The sequence below is a fragment of the Muscardinus avellanarius genome (genome assembly GCF_963383645.1).
Source record: "Muscardinus avellanarius genome assembly, chromosome: 18".
In the NCBI taxonomy this organism is placed as follows: Eukaryota; Metazoa; Chordata; class Mammalia; order Rodentia; family Gliridae; genus Muscardinus; species Muscardinus avellanarius.
The window spans coordinates 10,868,654-10,889,472 of NC_137804.1; positions in this window are offsets into that span (position 1 = coordinate 10,868,654).

Below are 20,819 nucleotides of genomic sequence, written 5' to 3' on the forward strand. Positions count from 1 at the left end.
AAAAGCTGTGTAAGCTTAGCTTGGAGTGTCTCGAGCAGAGAATAATAATTCTCAGTTCAAATGGGACTTTACTGAGTGTGGGAGTATCCTTGAATTTCCAGGGCTGCACATGGGCTGGGGAGCTGTCCTGTGAACGCTGTGAATGTTTGATAGGCCTGCAGAAGACACAAAACACAAATGCAAATGTTCTTGAGCTCATGGAAGATACTTTCTGAGGATGCCCAGAAATGGGTAGAGGGTGCTAACAAAGAGTTTGCTACTAACTGTGTGAGTGAGAGCAAAAGCCAGACACATCCGGGTAATTACTGCTAATATGGCCCCCACTGATTCTGAAAATAGTAAGTCTGGAAAATCAAGATGAATAGTATTTCATTTTTAGAAAAGATTAAAAAATATGGTATATCCTTATAGTGGAATACTACTCAGAAACAAAAAAGAAGTTATTGATGCATACAGTAATACAGTTGAAACTCAAAATCATGTTTATCGAAAGAACCAAGTTTCCATCCCCCCAAAAATGCATATGATGCAATTTCATTTATACAAAATTCTAAAAAAATGCAGGCTAATTTATTTAAATTCCTCAAGTGTAAATTAAGGAGATCTATGGCAGTTGGAAATAGAAAGGAATGTTTTACAAAGGGGCATGAGGAAAATTTTAGGTGTTTAAAAGTGCTTTCCTGCCAGGCCTGGTGGCGTACGCTTGTAATCCCCGTGCTTGGGAGGCGGAGACAGGAGGATCACGCAGGTTAGAAGCCAGTCGCGCTGGCTTAAGAGACCCTGTTTCCAAATTTTAAAAAAAAAGTATAAAATAGGTCTGGGAGTGTAGCCCGGAGGTAGAAGGGCTTCCAGGAACCTCAGTACCACCAAAAAAAAAAAAAAAAAAAGTGCTTTCCTTGACTATGGTGGGTTCCACAGGTGTCTACCTATGCTAAATGCATCAAATTTTACACAATAAAGTCTTAATTAGTCTTGCATCAATATTCACCAATAAAGGTATTTAAAATATATTTTATAGTTCAGTTCTTTCTGATGAAGTTTTGACCATTTTCTGCAGACTCATGAAATGGATCCCTGAGGACAAAGAATTGATGTAAATCATGATCTCTGAGTGTGTTTAGAGCAGAGTCTGGATCTTATTTCAAAAGGTCTTTGTTTATTGAAAATAAATCTGAGACTATCTTTCAATTTTGATGCCATGTAATAATGGAAAGAAATTAAAGGTAGTAATAATAAATAAAAAATAAATTGAAGGCCAGCCGTGAGAAACCAAGAGTTCACGGTGCCCATCAAGTGAAAGGGTGACACTGACCAGCAGGTGGATATGTTGTTCCCTTGGTGACCTCATCCTTGGGGAAATGTTCGGGACAGGGTTGTGCTGGAAAGGAAAAAGGCCAGGGAACACCTTTAAAATAAATATTCCAAGCAGTGGGCTTTGTTTTAAGAGGAAAACTCCTCTTAAAATAGCCTTTGCTTATCTATTTATAGTTTGGGGAACAGGAATTAAGCTCCTCTTGTGTTAACATGGAGCAGTTCATTGCAAATGCTAATCGGAAATGAAACTTAACCAACCCAGTCCAGTTTCCTAGAGCACAGAAAGATATCAGATAGTTTGGATACGAAACTTCACATTAGATAGTATGATATCTACTTCTTGTGTTTTTTTGTATTTTGAAGTATATCAGTTAGATAAGAATAGATAGGTCATATTTGTGTAATTCAAAGAGTACTGTGAACAAATCACTCAGCTTATCAGAACATATCTGAAAAGCCGGGCCTGTTTCCTCTCTCCTCCTTTTAGAGATAATTAGTAACAGGAACACCATTCTCAATTTTCCCTCATGGTTTCTATTTATGCTAGTACTTGTACGAGACAGCTCGTTTTAATTTTCTTTCTTAATTTTTTTATTGGTGCATTGTAGTAATTCATCATAATAGAGGGCAAGATGGTAGAGGCATACATGCACACAGCACTCAATTAGCCTTTAATTTTCCATGGTCTCTAGACTTAAATGTTTTCTAATCCATGTTCAAAGTACTAAATCACAGCGACTATATTTTTCCATGATTGTTTCCGCAGGTTTCTGTGCTGATTAGGTATAACTGCACATTTGTATGGATACACATAGCTATAGCTTTTTACTTTCCTCTACTCTATAATATTCCACTTAAAAGAATAAGCTAAAAAATATTTATCCTAAAGCTCATAGAGATTTAGTTTGGCTCTCCGATTTGTTACAAACAATGCAATTGTACCTATTTGTAGGGTTCTTGATAAAATATGTTAAAATATCCTTAGAGGGGAAATTATAGAATTTGCTTATTCTCACAATCATATATTATTATTTTTTTTAATTTTATTTTTTTATTGGTGCACTGTATTCATACATCATAGTGGGATACAAACTTTTGTAGACATACATGCACACATTGCCCAGTCAGCCCCCACCCGATCCCCACCCCATTCTCTCCCCATCCCTCCCTCTCATGCTTGGCTTAGTGGTTGACATCAAGTATTGTAGCAATTTATCCAAAATTAAAAATGATAATCTCACATAACAGTTTCATTTGTCTGATACCAAGCTTTTGATGACTTAAAGATAATATTTCAATATTTCTTTTTACTTTCTTTCTTACCAGAGAATATTTTTTTAATTTTTTTTAGGTGAAACTATCATATATTTATATATTTATTTTTCAGAAAAAAAAATCTATTCTAATATGGAATATGGACTCTAGATACCCACACCGATCTTGAAAAAGAACAAAGCTAGAAGATATATATTTTCTGATTTCAAACCATAAAAAGCTACAATAATTGAAACAGTGTAGACTATTCTAAAGGCAGATATATAAACCATTGGAGTTAAATACAAGCCTAGAGCTAAATTCTTCCCTATATTGTCAAGTTATTTTTGACAAGGTTTCCACGAACATTTGGTGGTAGAAATAATAATATTTTAACTAAATATTGTTGAAACATAATAATTACATGGAAAAGAATAAAGTTGGACCCTTACCTAATCCCATATACAAATATTAACTCAAAATAGATACAAGACCTAAATATAAATCTTAAGACTATAAAATTTTAGGAGAAAATCTGGGTCATAAAACCTCACAACATTGAAATTGGAAGTGATTTCTTGGATATGATTTCAATGGCACAGGCAACAGAAAAGTATACAAACTCCCTAAAAAATAAAAAAAAAATATTGTATATCCAAAGACAATGTAAACAGAGTTAACAGTTACTAATAGAATGGGATAAAATATTTCCAAATGCTATATCTGAAGGTATATTAATATTCCAACTAGAAATCCTAAAAATTAACAACAATAAAGGCAAACAATACCATTTAGAGATAGGCAAAAGACTAACATAAGTAAAGAATCTCCACAGATAACCAATCTTAGTTGTCTGTTGGATGGAAACTCTTGTTTCTCTGGTTCTGGTGTGTGTTACCTATTTCTTCTTTGTAGTTAATCTCTTTGAATATTTTCTCTAGTGCTGGTTTTGAAGACATAAATTCCTTCATTTTCTGTTTGTCGTGGAAGCTTCTTATTTCTCCATCTAATTTGATAGAAAGTTTTGCTGGGTAGGAAATTTTTGGCTGGAAGTTGTTTTCTTTCAGAGTTTGGAATATGTTACTCCAAGCCCTTCTGGCTCTCATGACTTGGTTTGGGAAGTCTGGAGTGATTCTAATTGGTTTGCCTCTGAATGTCACTTGGCCCTTTGTTTTTGTTGCCTTTAAGATTCTCTGCCTGGCTTCCACATTGGTCATTTTGACAATTATGTGGCGTGGGGATCCTCTTCTCCGATCCTGTCTAAAGGGAGTTCTATAAGTTTCCTGGACCTGTGTATCAACCTCTTGCTCTATGTTTGGAAAATTTTCTGCTATTACTTCCTTGAAGAGATTGTTGATCCCTTTGGTTTCACTTTCTTTTCCCTCCTCTATTCCAATTATTCTTAGGTTAGCTCTCTTAAAATGGGCCCATATTTCTTCAATATCAGATTCCTGCTGTCGGATATTTTTTCCTAGATTAGAAACTATGCATTCATTTTTGGAATTATCATCTTCTAAGAGCGAGATTCTGTTCTCCATGTGGTCTAATCGGTTGTTTGTGCTTTGAATTGAGGCCTTTACTTCATTAATTGCATCCTTTATCTCTTTTTGGCTCTCTCTGAGTTCTTTTCGAAGCACCTCTATTATTTCTATAGTTATTTTCCTGATTTGATCTTCTAGAAATCTCTGATTTTCTGTTTTATCAGGTTCTGATGTTGTGGGGTTGTGGGCATTCATTGCTCCAGTATTATTCCTCTTTCCCATGATTTCGGAAGTTTGTGCCTTCTCTGGGTTCTTCCCTTGGGTCACTTAAGGTGTTCTGGATCTCGAGTCAGTAGTATCTCAGACTCCACTACTCCTTTACTGTGTTGTATCACAGAGTCTCCGACCCAGAGAGTTGATAGAGGCTGCTTTAGACTGTGGGGGGTGCCAGGTTGCACGTTCTCGTATGGTGTGATATCTCTGCCACCGCCCCTCCCCCACTGGGTCAAGTCCCATGGAGTACATTACTGGGATTTCTCCTCTGGGGCCCGCAATTTGACTCACTGTTCTTGAGTACACAGATGTAGCTGTACTGGATTCGGTGAATTCTCTGCTGCTGCTGCCGGTGGCAATATGGCGCCGCAGCTACGCCCTTGGCCATGAGGCTGGCGTATTTCTTCTTGGTTTTGATTTCCACTCTGAATCCCTGCAGCGTGTGCTGAGCTCAGCCACTGGGAGCTTTAAATTTTACCTGCGGTGAGAAATCCTGCCTGGCTGTTCCGCAGCGGCTCACCTCGGCTTGCTGTAGCTGTCTGGTGAAGTCGCCGCTGCCACAGGCAGTATGGCGCTGCTGCTGCGTCCTTGGGCGTGAGGCCAGTGTATCTCCTCTGTGGCTCTGAGCTCTGTACTCAGTCCGCTTTCTCTCTGGAGCCTGGTGATTTTTTTGTTTCTCTGGTGATGGTGTTTTCTGGCTATGAAAGGCGCTGATTTTGTGGTAATAGAGATTGGTTGTTAGCGGGGCTCTTAAGCCCCGCTTTTCTTGGTCGCCATCTTCCCGGAAGTCACAATCATATATTATATAAGATTGAATTCCAAAGTGTTTCCGTCATTTACACTCCCATCAGCACGACATAAGTGATATTTCCCATTCACTCACTACATTGCCAGTATTTCTTAAAGTCATATTTATTCTCACCAATATAATTGTTTAATTGAGTGTACTACTTTTAATTTTGCTTTTAGTCATTATTGATGCTTTTATTTACTTCTGAATGATGAAAATCCAACCCACGGCCTTGAGTGTCCTAAGGGTGGGCTTTACCATGGGGCTATACTGCAGCCTCTCCAATTACTAATAAGTCAAGCACCCTATTATTTGTTCATCATCTGTGTTATTTTTACTTAAAATTTGGGTTTCCAATTTTTGCTTACTTTCTATTTTTTTTTAAATGACTTTAGGGGTTATTTATATATTTTCCATAATGAAATTTTGTTAACCACATTCTATGCAAATATGTTCTCCTACTCAGTGTCTTGTATTTTGTATAAATTATCTTAATTTTTTTTTCTTGGTATAGGGATTAAACCCAGTGGCAGTTTTTTCTTCTGAGATTCACTTTCAGCCCTTCCTGTTTTATTATTATTAATAGTATTAGTATTAGTATTAGCATTAGTATTATTAGTGGTGGTGGTGCTGGGGTTCCTGGAAGCCCTCTACTTCCGGGCCACACTCCCAGACCTATTTTATATTTTTATTTGGAAACAGGGTCTCTTAAGCCAGCGTGGCTGGCTTTGAACCTGCGCGATCTTCCTGTCTCCACCTCCCAACCGTGGGGATTACAAGCGTGCACCACCACGCCCGGCTATTATTATATTTTTGAAACAAGCTCTCACTGGGTTGTTTAGAGTCTCCTTCAGTTGCTGAGACTGGTATAAAATCTGCTTCTGTCTCAGCCTCCCAAGTGCTGGGATTATATGTGTGATTATAGGTGTACTCCACCATGCCGAACTAAGACATCTCAATTTTGATGGATCTAAATTATCAATATTTTGCTTGTAACTTTGTGTTTTCTGCATCCTTTTCAAGAAATCCTTCACTGGCTTTGGCTTGAGATAATAAACTTTTTCTACCTTTTTTTTTTTGTTGTTGTTCTTGAAGTTTGCCTTATCCTTTAAAGTTAGTTAAACCATTTGGGATTGATTTTTGAGTATTAATTAACTGTATGATATATGAACTTGGTTTTTATTTGTTTTGGATAGCTATTGTCTCTAAATATTTAATTAACTTTTTATCCTGTTCCCTTGATCCACAATACCGGTTCTGTCTATATTAAATTTATTTAAATACGTTAGTCTATTTGAGGAGTCTCTGGTCTGATTTTCTACCCTTGCATCAATACCAAGTCATCTTAATTTAGATTAAGATTTTGGCCTCCTTCGGTCTTGTCATTTCACATTTTTTCTCTTACCTTTCTATTCTTCAGCCTGCTTCTATTTCACAATAACTCTTGCTTTTAGAAACTTGATTTCCCAAGAAAACTGACCCCGATTTATATCCCCGGCTTCCAAGAAAAAGGATTATTTTTCAACTCTGAGAGAACATAGCCTTAGAAGAAATTATCTTACTTTATTGTGAGTTACTTCACTAACACAAATAAATCTTAAATACTGCTTTGATCTAGAAGATAGCATTTCACTCCAGAGGGTAATTAACTCATTGTGGACCACATCTAAGACTTCATAAATCGAAAACACTTGGCTGGAAGTTCTTTCGTGAAGTTACATGGCTCGTACACTGCTGCAATGAAGAAAAGCCAACATAAAGAATGGTGCTGCTTCTCACCAAAACACATGTCTGATTATGAAGAAATTTGGCTGATTCACAGACAGCAGTAGGGTCTGGAAAACAATGTCTGTAACGCTATGGCCAAGGACGGTCTTTAAGGGCATGTCAAAATTTCTTCGCTTCTCACCTTGTCATCATACTTGACTCATCACATCTGAAAAACTCAGATGTAAAGAAAAAGATATAGCTGAGTTTGAACTTTAAGATAGTAAATAAAATTGTGTCTCTGAAGAAAAACTATTTTTCTACCAAGTACTGAAAACAGATTCCTTTATGATGATGAATTTACCACACTTTGGTTACTGGTCTGTTTTTAAACTTAGAAGTCCAATAGTTTCTGCAATAGATGGTAGATTTGGTTTTGAGAAACAAACTCCATTTACCATCCTCACAAAGACTGGTGCAGGATATAGGATGTCATTTTTACTAACTGATGATCATTAGAGTTTTCTTCTTTTTTTTGTGTGTGTGTGTGTTGTTTTGGACTATGGATCGAATGCACAGGCATTCTACACCTGAGCTACAAACACAGTCCTTTTATTTTAAAACAGAGTTTTTATAAGTTAATTAGCTTACAACCTGGATCCTCCTTTCCCAGCTTCTCAAGTACTGGAATACACCCGGCTCATTACAGAGTTTTTAATATTTACCAAACCAAATCTGGAACTTCATTGTGAATATGGAATAGATTCAGTTAATGAATAGATAACCATTAAAAGTCTATGGTGAACCGGTAAGATCACAAGAAGCCAGGTTAGTTGTATGAATCAGAAACTTGGCACAGGCTGTTTTAATCATCTACTGCTAAGTAACAAAACACTTCAAGTTTAGTGTTTGAAAATGCTAATCTCATTTACTTTGCTCAGAAGTGTGAAAAATTGGAAGGACTCAGTAGAGACCTCAATAGAATATATGAGCTCTATATGGCATTACCTAAATGCTGAAAGCTGAAAATGAACTGTGGCTTGGGGTTGGAATTGTCTGAAGTCTCCACACTTCACATGTCTGATAGCTCATGGTACCTGTCAATTAATATAGCAAGGGACCTTTTGATTGTACTGCCTTTGGTGGCCCCTCTACTTGGTTACTTGAGTTTTTTCACAGGATAGTGGTTGGGTTCCAAGAGGGACACCACACTCGAGTAAAAAGGCAGAATTGCATGGCAATTTTAGGAAATAACTTTTGAAGTCCCACACGTCATTTACACTCTACTCTGTTGGGCAAAGAAGTTGAGGCAATTTTCCAGGCGCAAAGAGAGAGGAAAGAAGTCTCAGCACTCTTTGAGAGTGTCATGGTAACACTATAAAAAGAGTATGGAGGATGATATATTGGTGATGGGCATCTTTGGAAAATAAAACATCAATTACATCAGGCTGTAGAATCAAATATGTCTATCTCTCCACAATTGAAGTGTAACCACTCCTTGGCTATCCAGATGACATTCTTAGCCTCATTTAGGGAAAAAAAGAAGCTATTAATTTTTAAGTGGCTAAATTTGACATTACTGAATTAGATCCTTGCCTATATTACGCATATTTAAAAAAATATTTGGGCTGGTAGAAAAGGTGATGAATGAATAATCAGGAGATTTGAGTACCAGTCCCAATGCTGCCATTATCTGTGAAGCTTTGGACAATGTCAACTTCTCTGAATGACAGTTGAATAATGAGTTTCTTTGACTCTAAAATCAGGTGACTTACACATACAAGTTGATGACTATCTTGTTCCTTTGTTTTAGTTCCCTTTCTACTTTCTTGTGAGAAAATATTATTTATCCTGGAGAAGGTTGTCAAGAAGGATGCTGTGAAAAACTGTTGGAAGATGTAAATTGTGAAATCTAGAATGTTCTGAAAACCCTCAGATGTCGTTGGCTGGTGTTTGGAAAAGTAACCAGTTTCTCCATCAGCTAACAAAAGAACAGGCTTAAAGAAATTCAGGTCATCTCCACTTATGCTAAGAACATCTCTTAGCATGAAGTAGAACATGGAGATTATTTAAACAATTCAGCACTGTCCATAATTAGTCACCCTAAAGAAATCTATACTGTCTCATATGCTTTACATTTTGGGGGGAACTTTAAATTTTAGTTCAATAGATATTATTGATAAGAGTACTGACAAAAACAGTTTCTCAGCTTCCAGACTACTGTTCATTGAAACTAGTTAGTTCTTTGTGGCTGGAGGCTGTCCTCTGCATTCTAGGATGTTTAGCATCTCCAGTCTTTCCCACGAGATGCTAGTAGGTAGCGTTGCCTTCCCCTGGAGTGACATCCAAAATGTCTTCACATTAAAAAATAGGTGGGACAAAACTTCCCTAAGTAGAGATTCACTATTTTAATGTGTCATGCTGGGAGTTTGCAAATTTCTCTGCCTATTAGTCTCGCTAGGTGACGCGGTATTTGGAAATGCCGTGAGCCCTTTGCATTGTGATTCTTTCAAACTTCAGAAGAATGTTTTTCAGTCAAGGGCTCAGCCCCCAAGGTTCTGCCTTAACTGATATACATGTCACCCTGGACAGGATATTTTGGTTCTTATTGTCATTGTTGTTCCTTGGATGCTTCTTAGATCCTGAGAGGATGACAGCATTATACCAGGGATAAGGAGCAGTGCTTTAGAGAAAAGCAAGCATCTCACTCCGAGTCCACCTGGGTTTGTGAGCACATGACTGTTGGCAAAGTACTGAATGAGGGCCAGCTCTGGAAGAGCTCCCAGTTTTTCATTCTAGCCATAGCAATCAACTTGGGAGTCATCTGGCCAGCATCTCCAGCAGGGAAGATTGCAATTAGGGAGACAGATTTATCTGAGGATTCAGACATCAATCCTAGATCGGGGGCAGAAATGGCAAAAGATTTTTATAATTAATCTGACACAAAGCACTAATGGAGGAATTGAAATGCAGAGCAAATAAGTGTCAGAGATAAATGCTTACAGTGGTTGTTCATTGTGTGAGAAGGCATGCTGCTGCTGCCAGCCATCGTGGTGTCTATTGTTATGGGCAAAGGTAGAAAGGAACTTGCGTGCTCAGCAGCACGGATTACTTTTACTGGTGCTATTAATATCATTGTGCATTTCTGAGCTCATTATAATCAAGTAAGACTAAGATGGATTTGATAAGAAATGGCCTGGGAAAACTTCACAGCTCTTGACGCTGCAATGGGAGAGATATCCTAGCATTTAAACTTTCAAAACATACTTTTAATTTGTCATGGATACTTGGAAGAATTTTCCCAACACATATCAACAGAAGGCTATCCTTTTCACTATTGTATAAAGTAACTTACACCAATTATTCCACCAGATGGAGATCTCCGAAACTGCGGGTTCTGGCTCACAGAGGCAACTAAAGCCTGGAAAATTTTGACACTTGAAATTCTTGAAATTATCTGGCTGAGATGTGGAATGCTTCACAAAGGTTATAGAGGTAAATGGATCTCAGTGGTAGGCAGAGTGGCATTTCAGGGAAAGAAAGGAGCTGGGCTTTTCTTGGAAGTAGTAAGTTATTTCACAATTGTGCCTTGCCTTTCTGAACTTCAAGGGAAATATGTCTATCCTAAGTAAATAATTCCACTTTCTCCTTTACCACCCCCAAACCCCCATCCTCTTGCTCCAACAGTCCCTGTACAAATGATAATATCAAACACACTTAGAAAGGAATGCAAGAATTTTATAAATTCCTCAGGAAACAAAAATTTGTGTGCAGCAAAGCAAAAAACAGAGCAAAACCAAACTTAATCTTTTTCTACACTAAAAACAAAACATGATGCACACACTATCTTTTTTTTTTTTTTTTGCAGAACTTTAAATCAAACCCAGGGGCATTCTACCTCTGAGCTCTACTCCAAGCCCTATTTTTTCTTTTATTCTTTATTTTGAAACAGGTTCTCACTAGGTTGTGGAAGCCTCACAAGTTGCTGAGGATGGCTATGAACCTGCAATCCTCCTGTCTCAGCCTCCCAAGCGTGCACCACCACCACACCTGACACCATCATCACTTTTGACAAAAGCTAATGGTTCTCCCTGTTTGTGTCCTTCAGTCATTGGACGCATTGTGTCCTACAATGGGGAAGACCAAGCAGGTCAAAAAAAATGATGGTCTTGAAAGTGAAAATTCTAAAAAGCACTACACATATTTTTAAAGTCTATTATTATAATTATTACTTGGTCAGAAAAAAATGAATGGCATGAGAGTATACAGATGAAGGTTATACTGAGTTCAAATTTCTTCCTCCGAAATGTCAGGGTCACAATTTTTGTATCATACTCAAGTGACGCTCTATTGATTGTGAAAGAAAATCCACAGACCTCATGCTTTGAACACAAGATTCCCTTTACTGCATCAACTTAATTTTGCTGTATTTTCTTTCTTATTGCCAGGAAATAAAGTTGTGTGATCCTCCAACACTCTGGTCTGAAAAGCAGAGAAACTTTTGTACTGGTCCTTCCTGACTCAGGTTGTCCATATGTCATTTTCAACTTGTTTTCCTTCAGTTATCCAGTAAACTGGAATTAGAAAGAAAAGCCTAAGCCCCCTTTTCTTGTCTAGACATTTTTTCACAGTGTATCATCCTTTGTTAAAATGGTATAGAAGCCACTGAGTATAATGGCTTCTTTGGGATTTCTCACTTCTTTTCTGTAAAACTCCCATGTTTTCCAAGCATAGTTTTAAAAATGTATTCCATTTCTCATATTTATCTCTCTGTTGTCAGTCTAATTCTTGGGTCTCTAGATAAACAACCTAAGAGGGCATATGAAAGGAGTTTTTCTCCCCTACAAAGCATATCACAGCAATCCCTGGGTTTATTATTCTATTGCTGTCTTCTCTCTGATTCTTGCCTCCCTCTTGGAAGCAACCTTGTGATAACATTGGACCTGTTCAGGTAACAGTAAAATAGAGTCTATACTGCTCAAGATATTTAATTCAATCACATCTGCAAGGCACCTGTGCATTAGAGAATGGCATTCATGGGTCCCAGGGATTGGAATGTGGACATTTTGAGGAGACATTATCCAGCCTACTCTAGTATCTTATTTATGATGTGTGTTGTCCCCATGAGGAATGACCCAATTTACTGGCTAAAGAGTGGGTTAAGATTCAGAACAATCAGAACAATCCACTCTGTTCTAGCCACAATGACTACACCAAGTTAGAATGTGTGGGTCAAACTGACCTAACCAGACTTATATCAGAGTTACTGAGAGTGAAGAAATTTCTTTACCCTTTGCTTGCATGCTACATTGACAGAAGCCAGGAGTACCTAATGGCTGTTTTCATTGCTGGTGAGGAGATGCCTTTCTAAAAGTAAGTTTCACAGTGAGAAAAGTAGGACCAGAAGATAGAGAAATTGATGTTATTTGCTTACTCATACCCACTGCATCTGAAAATCGACTCTGCTGCTCCTTAGTTCAATAAGACTTTAGTACTTTTCTGCTTACTGCAAATTAAATTGAATTTTTGTACCTTGCAGCCTAACTTGTTTCTATTAAGAAACATTATTATTCCCCATCTGAAATAAACAGAGGAAACTAGAGGTCAGAAAGGTGCAGTAATTTAAACAATACCACAGAGACAAAGACTGAGACAAGACTTCAATCTACTGATTCTCTTGTTCTTTTTACATGTATCCAGCTGAGCTGATAATATCTGATAATATATGCTAAATATACAGCTTGTCTGCTCAGGAAGTTCATCTATTGATCAACCACTGAGTATTTTCTGAGGTTTCTTCCACAATAATGTTAGGCATTTTCTTGAGTTCAAGTCAGGCTCTGTGTCCTCAAGTCACACAATCTAATTAGAGAACAAAACTTTCAAGAAATAAGTTATTCATGTATAATAGGACTGTACAAAGTTCAGTGTCAACTTATAGTGTAGGTAATATAAATATCTATGAGGTCTGTGAAGAGAGGCTGAGGATGTCAGAATCTTACATGTACATGACAAACACTCAACCCTGACTAGCATTAAGGAGAACGAAAAGATTAAAGTTGGCATCAGAAAGGGTTCTCTATCTTGTCTTTTCTCTACTTCTCTCTGCTTCTCTTTCTATTCTTCTCAGCTGTTTCATACAAAACAGACTGACCTCCTGTAGTTAGTCTCTGGCAACTCAAAGGTATTCATTCATAGTTAGTCATCAGGAAGAAAAGGGATCATCACAGAAGCTCCAGTTTCCAATTTTTAGAGAAGAGATTGGTCTACAGGCTAAGCACTGTGAGAAGGACTGGATGAGAGGTCACCATAGGGTTCTAGCTGAATCAGGTGCCATTGACCACATTCACCATGGTCATGGAGATGAAGTCTTACTAGCACTCACTGATAATAGGATCATAGGATACAAAGTGGGTAGAAAGGAGGAGTTCACAAAAGGAGGAGACAATCTATTCCCACCAGAATGAAATGTATGGTGAAATTATAGAATAATAGTTCTCTACCATAGGTAGAGGAGACAGAGAATGGCTTGGGAAGGACCAAGACAAAATGCATAGAAGACTGCTATGTGGCCAGGTGTGGTGGCACACGCTTGTAATCCCAGCATTCGGGAGGCTGAGACCTGGAGGATCGCGGTTCACAGACAGCCTCAGCTACTTAGTGAGGCCCTCTGCAACTCAGTGAGACCCGGTTTCAAAATAAAGAATAAAAAATAGGGCAGGGGGTGTAGCTCGGAGGTCGAATGCCCCTGGGTTCCATCCCCAGACCCGCAAAAAAAAAAAAAAAAAAAAAAAGAAGACTGTTATGGGAATGATTGAAGGTTGCATAGAATATAGAGTCATACAGACATGGGACTATCCAGAAGCTCCAAGATCACAAGCTTTATGACCCAGAAGAATCAGAAATCTTAGCCATAGAGAAAGGAAGAAGAGAAAGAACTGAGGTGAGCAGAATGTTTCCCTAGAGAAATACCAGTTGTTACTGGCCACTGTCTCCTCTTTCTAACAATAACTACAGATACCCACTGTCAGCAAGTGACTGTTTTTCAGTGATATCTTCTTGAATGCCACCATAACATGAGAAGAAAAAGAGTGATAAGGTTGCCAATAGGGGGCCATTTATGAAGGAGCTGTCAGGCCAAGCAGAAGAGTTTGATGCAGGAGGAAAGAAATAGCCCCTAGAAGAATCCAACGATGCAAGTGACAAAATAAGAAAAGTATATCATGGGCCAGTGAGATGGGCAGAGCTATCAAGTGTCCCCGGATGGAGAGAGGCTTGTGTCAAAGTCAGCAGTCAGTCCCTAAGTAGTAGCTGGTATTCTTGCTGTTTTTATCCAGGGGAAAGAAGAAAGATGATTGTCAAGGAATTCCCTAGGATTCTTCACAAATGCCACTAGAGGTCTCTTTGAGGAAACATAGACCCTCTGTTTCTGTAAGCAGGCTAAAATTACATTCTGTCTAGCTTGCACTTGGTGGCTCTGTACTTGAAAATAGCATCTTCTTCTTCTTGGAGTAGGAAATAAAAACACAAACATAAACAGAAGCATTCTGTTGGGGTCATGCTTCAGTCAAACGCTTTAAAAGCTCAGTGGGTACTTGCTCATGCAGAAGGGAAAACAGTGGAGGTTTAAGATGAAGGATGTCCATTCAAGACAGCCCAGCAGTAAACAGTATTAATAAGTACTCTGTCTCTCAAAATTGTCTTCCACCAGTCTCCTAAAAAATAATAGAGGTCCTGGGAGAAAAAGAGGTCCTTATTCTTTCAGAATTAATACTTTCATAATTGATAATAGGTGAGGATCTGCTTCCTGTACCTTCTAAACAGCCCTAGATTTTATTTTGTGGCAATAGACCTATTTATCTGTGTTTCTGCAGTAGCTGTGCTTTATTACTCCGAAATCAGTGTGCAATTATTTAGTCATAAAGTTATGCATAAATAGCTTAAAACAATTCAAATTTATTATCTTTCACTTCAGGAGGTCAGAATTCTAAAATGGGTTCGCTGAATTGCTTTCTTCCTAGAGGCTCCAGAGGGCAAATCCATTATTGATCTTTTATAGCTTCTTAAGCTTTCTGTATTCCCTGGCTGGAGACCCCTCTCCTATTTTCAAAGTCTGTACTGTAGTGTTTTAGAATCTCTTTCCACCTCTGCTCCATCATCTCAGTACATCCTCTCTTCTGCTTCTCTGCATGTGATTCTAGTGGATTCATGGGCTAATTCAGAATTATTTTTATATTTCAAAATCCATATTTTAATCACAAGAGCAAAGTTCATTTGGCCATCATAGGTAACATTTTCACAGGTTCTAGGAATTTGGAGATCACTATCTTTGGGAAGCCACTTTCTAGGCTTCCAAAATAGTAATTTTTTAAAAGTGATTATTCTCCAGTAAAGGGACCATCCCAAGATTATTTAAGTTCTCATTAATTACATAATTAAAGAAAATTTATTGTGATACTTGATCCCATAAGCAGTTGATTTGGGGTCATTATTTTGTGGAGATAGCATAAAAAGGAGGTTCAGAGGCACCGATCCTACTTATTTTCTTAGCTCAAAAGAAATAAGGCAATATGTTTTCCTGACTTCTCCCCACCTTGTAGAGACATACCTCCTTATATTTCTTTGTCCCTCTGTAATAAAGAGAAACACATAGAGTCATTTCTTTGGATATTTTCAGTTGGCTCTTAAAATGCACAGGGCAGTTGAGTTTCTGCTTTTACAGCTGAATGCAGTGGTGAATTTTTTAAGAGACACAAACTTGGCAGTTTCTAAGCCAGTATAATTCCACAGTGAAAGACGGAAAATATATTAGCCAACAAAAATAGAGAAAAGCTCTCCACACTTCTGAATGCTCTGGTCCCTGATCATCAATGGGAGACTGATCCGTGAATGTTGAAACTGTACAGCTGGGGTCTGTGGGCCTCTGCAATGCCACACAGCATGATTCATCACCTTTAAATATGCACAGGCAGGAAGAATGTGCATGATCATTGTTTAATATTTATTGCTTGAGGAACATTTATAGGACTCAGTCTAGGGACTACCTCCAGAGCTATTTGACCTTGAGCAAGATTTTGTAATTGCATATCTGCTTCTTATTTGCAATAAATAAATAAAATAAAATAAAATAAAGGCAGTGTTTGCAGACAGTGCCCTGGAGACCTTTGATATCCTTAGATTTAAATTATCAATATATATGTCACTATAACCAGGAATAGAATCAAGCTGGAATCTCTAAATTCTGCATTCAGTGTCATAACATCAAATGCCAACAACAACAGCAACAAAGAAAAGTGCTTTCCATGGTTAGTTTTCAGGTAGCGAAATGAGGTGCCTCTGGAAGTGGGATGGTGAGGAAGACACATCTCAGCAGTGCTGGTGGAATCGAATCCCAATAGATGAGGGCTTGTAGGAAATGATGGCAGATTCAGATCAAAGACTCTTACCCTCCTCCAAAATATTGACTGAGTGCAATGGGTAGAAAACAAAAATTTATCTTTAGTAAACAAAGGTTGTAGAAGCAGAAACGGAGTATTATAGAGGCACAGCTTAGTATCATAAAAGAAAGAAAACTCATTTTTTCCCGTCAGCAACCTCTCGTCCAAATGATGTCAGAACTTTTAATTTACATTCAAATCTTATACCAACCACTGAGAGTTAGCACAGACCCCATATATATTAAGGGCTCCATCCTACAAGACCAGTCCCACCTCAGTCAGCAGTTGCAGATAGAAGGTCCAGAGTTACTCCGACTCTCTCCTTTGCTTTGTAAATTGGCTTTGTTTCCTCATAAAACTCAGGGAAATACTTTACTCGTGATTATGGGTTTACAATAAGGGATGTAATAGAGGACATAGTGACCATCTAGATGAAGTTTTAAATAGGACAAGAGGAGATGGGTCCTCAGCCCAGAAACTTCTGTATAGTAGAGGTACAGGGTTCCATTTTTTACAGCATTCAAGTTGGCTACCAACCTGGAAGGAAGAAATAAATGAAGAAATTTTCTAGAAGTAAAAACAAACCAAAGGCCGGGTGTGGTGGCACAAGCTTGTTAATCCCAGCATTTGGGAGGCTAACACAGGAGGATCGGGGTTCGCGGATAGGCTTAGCTACTTAGTGAGGCCCTTTGTGACTCAGTGAGACCCTGTTTCAAAATAAAGAATAAAACATAGGGCTGGGGGTGTAGCTCGGAGGTAGAATGCCCCTGGGTTCCATCCCCAGTACTGCAAAAAAATAACAGAAATAGGTATTCCACGGGTGTCTCATGCTTTGAAGTAGTAAGAACATGAGTTCAAAACACATCTAGATTCCAAAGCAGTGGAATGAAATGAAACTGAAGATCGTGGAGTTGAGGTAAAAAATGAAGATAAAAAACATATTATAGATACAATAAATTAACTGAATATAACAGGAACTACAGTAAGTGTGGTTAACAACAGAGTAATTGGCATAAGAGCAGTCTTGAGTTAATCCCAAAGTAAAATGGCTGAATGATTAAACCAAGCTGAAAAGAAACTTTTATAAGATGGAGAAATTACTTCAACATAAGGAAAATTCTACTCCTGAGTGCGTCTGTTAAGGTAAGAAACCTAAGTGAAACAGAAAGGCGTTCAAAGAAACACCTTGAGGAGTGAAAACTGGATCTACCACTTGGAAAGAAGAAATATTTTAAGAGGAAAAAAGTAGACTCAGAGTGATTGGCACTCCGACATATCCTGGTAAAGCCTTTAAAATTTATTGAAAAAGAGAAATTCTTCAGGAATTCAGACAGCGTAAAAGGGAGGTACTAGTCTGGTATTAAACTTTTCCATATCAGCGTTCAAAGCTAGAATAAAAAAGCAAAGTCTATACAATTCCAAAAGGAAAAAAAATGTGATTCATGAATACTAATGCTTAGCCAAGTTGTCACTCCAGAATAAAGTGTCACAGACACTCTAAAACATGCGAGAGCTATCGCATACATACCAACAGATTCTTTATGGCATGAAAGAAATTGGTTAGTGCCTGGCAACTGGAAATTTGTTTAAGTGAACTTGGAAATGCAAATGAAACAGAAAGACTCTTGGTGATTATTAACTACATATAAAAATAAATTAAAAAACAATGGGAGTTATGATCATTACACTCATGTGCACATAGAAATATGCATAACAAAAATTGCCCCCAAATCTGAAGAAATTATGAAAGCTTAAATTCATTGTCATTTATAACAGCTAGTCTAAGATTAGAGTTTAAAAACACAAAAATGACTCTTAAATTTTAATTATTTTTATAATCTATTTTTCATGAAGTCTGAGAAATCTCTTGGGGGAATAAGAGGTAGTAGAGTTAAGAAACATTGATCTTAGTTTTAAATGTGCTTTATTGCATTGAAGTTTTTCTGCTACATTAAGTATAATAGAATTACATCATTTTACTTATGGATGGCTATGGAACTTAACTTTATAAAGTCCCACTCCATTAGACCAGTGCCTAGAGCTACAAGAGTGGAAGTTACTCAATAAGACTCCAACATAAAATGCCAAGTAGGCAACTCTTTCTGTAATTTTTCAAACAAGAAACCCAGAATATATGGGTCTCTGGTTAAACAAGATTTACATTCCAATTAAAAAATATTTATTGTATATATACTATGAACAGCTACGTAGTGGTTCTATACTAAATACATTGATATATGTAATTAGAATAAAAAATAAACCAACATATAGAGGCTAATTTAAAACAAGCAGAAATTATACTTGTAAACAACCAGGAATACGTCCCAATTTTTCATCCTTTCTTTTATACTTATCAAATGCTTTAAATGATAATATACACATGCACAGGTTTTTATTTTTGTTTAATTGCCTCTAATATACCTTAAAGGGTTGTAAATGTGGTGTTCATTACAATTAGTAAACAACATTTAAACATAATAAAAATTATATTATATTGCATGAGTGATTTAAAAATCTTTAGGAGAAGCAACAGTTTTAGGCGCTGATTTCAGAATCAGCTAAACTAAGGTCAAATATCACAACTCTAAAATTTAAATTATTTAATTAGAAAGTATACTTGATTCTATTTTCATAGATTGGGATATATGCATCTTGTTCTCTAGGATGCTAGTGATCCATCTAATGGTGGAGGGATGCAGATAATGATAATCCTAAAGTTGTTATTTCTGGCTGAATAAAAGCTAGGTAACTTCCTTCCAAATTTACTCTCTTTAGCTAGATGTGGTGGTGCATACTGGTTATCCCAGCTGCTGAAGAGGCTGAGGCAGGAGGATCACAAATTCAAGGGCAACCCACTCAACTTAGTGACACCTTGTCTTAAAATAAAAATAAAGGAGCTGAAGATGTAGCTCAGTGGCAGAATGCTCCTCAGCTCAATCCCCATCACTAAAAATAAATATGTAAATGTGCTCTTTTTAATATGTTGACATTTTGTTAGAGTACTCTATAATTATCATTCATTGCAGTGGACTGAGTTGTGTCTTTAATCCCTGCCCCCAGAATTTATATACTGAAGTGACTTCCCCTAGTGATTATATATGGAGTAAGGTCTTTAAATAGGTAGGGAGTAATCTGGATACCAGAGGGACTTTAGAAAATAGATGGGAAACTTCAGTGGAGCCAGGAAGGTAGACCAGGGAAAGGGGAGGGGAAGAAAGTGAGAATATCAATTCCAATCTCAAAACTCTGTGTGGAAAAGAGGAGGAGAGGGTGTTTTCATTTCGAGTCACCCCTCCATGCCAGTCTGGTATGGAGCTGTATTTCTATTTTCTGTATTTCTATCTTTCTAATAAACTTCTTTAAATCTTAAAAAAAAAGGAGGAGGAGAGGAAGAAAGGTAGGGAAAAGCCCTGTGAGAAAATAAATTTCCACTGTTGAAGCCACCTAGACTGGGGTATTTTGTTATAACAGCCCCAGGGAACTAATACAGCAGTTATTTTTACAAAAGGTGACTCTTAACATTCTCTTTCTCTCTCTGCCCTGTCTTTATCCCAGCTGATAAAATACCTGGAGGCCTTTCGTGAAAAGATGCTCTTCTGTGTAAAGATATAATCATGATAAAGCCCTGAAGAGTCTGAAAGAGACTTGACTTCATCCCCTCTTACCAAGACTGCGAATTTGTCTCAAGGTTCCCTAAGAACAGGCTCTCTCCTGAGAGTGGCTGTACTGTCAATTTCCAGGCACATCAGAGAGGACCACAAGAACTCCTTGGCACTTTACCTTCTGGGCCCGCAGCACTAAGAAAGCACAGTTGTCCTTTAAGATTAAAACTATTTGGGGTTGTATAAAGGTGATGGTTCCTATATCTTGAGAAGACAAATGCCAGGCCAGGCTATCTCTCTGGTTGGCTTTTCTATCACAGGGCAGAGACACAATGGAAGAATTTAACTCTTCTATGAATGTGGTATTTCTCAAATGTTTCCACTGTATTCTCTCCAAATGCAGTGTTTTATAATCAAATGCATCAAGTACTTTCAGTTGGAGTTCTCATATCCCTTGAACATAATCTTAAAGCTTAGATAATTCATTTTTTCCCTGTCTCCAGTAATGGAGATTGATCCAAGGGCTACTTTACCACTGGGCTACATCCACGGCCTTTTTTATTTTTAGACAAAGTCTTACTAAGTTATCCAGATTGGCCTCAAACTTGCAATCTTCCCCTCTCAGCCTCCCGATTAGGTGGGATTACAAGCGCCGCACCATTGTGTCCTGTGTCAATTTAGGGAATCACCAGATTTTTTAACTTTAGGTTTTCATATTGACAACCACCAAAAAAATTCACAAACATGTCCTAGATTATGTACATGATTCCCTTCTTTTTAAATATACTTTTATTGATGCATTGTAGACTTACATCATACATGATTTTCTTATAATGACATTTTTGTAAGGTTTTCTAATCATTCTTGTGTGTGTTTGATATTTTATTTTATTTTTTAAAACTTTTTATTGGTGCATTGTAGTCATATATCTTAATGGAGTACAATATGGTAGAGGCGTACA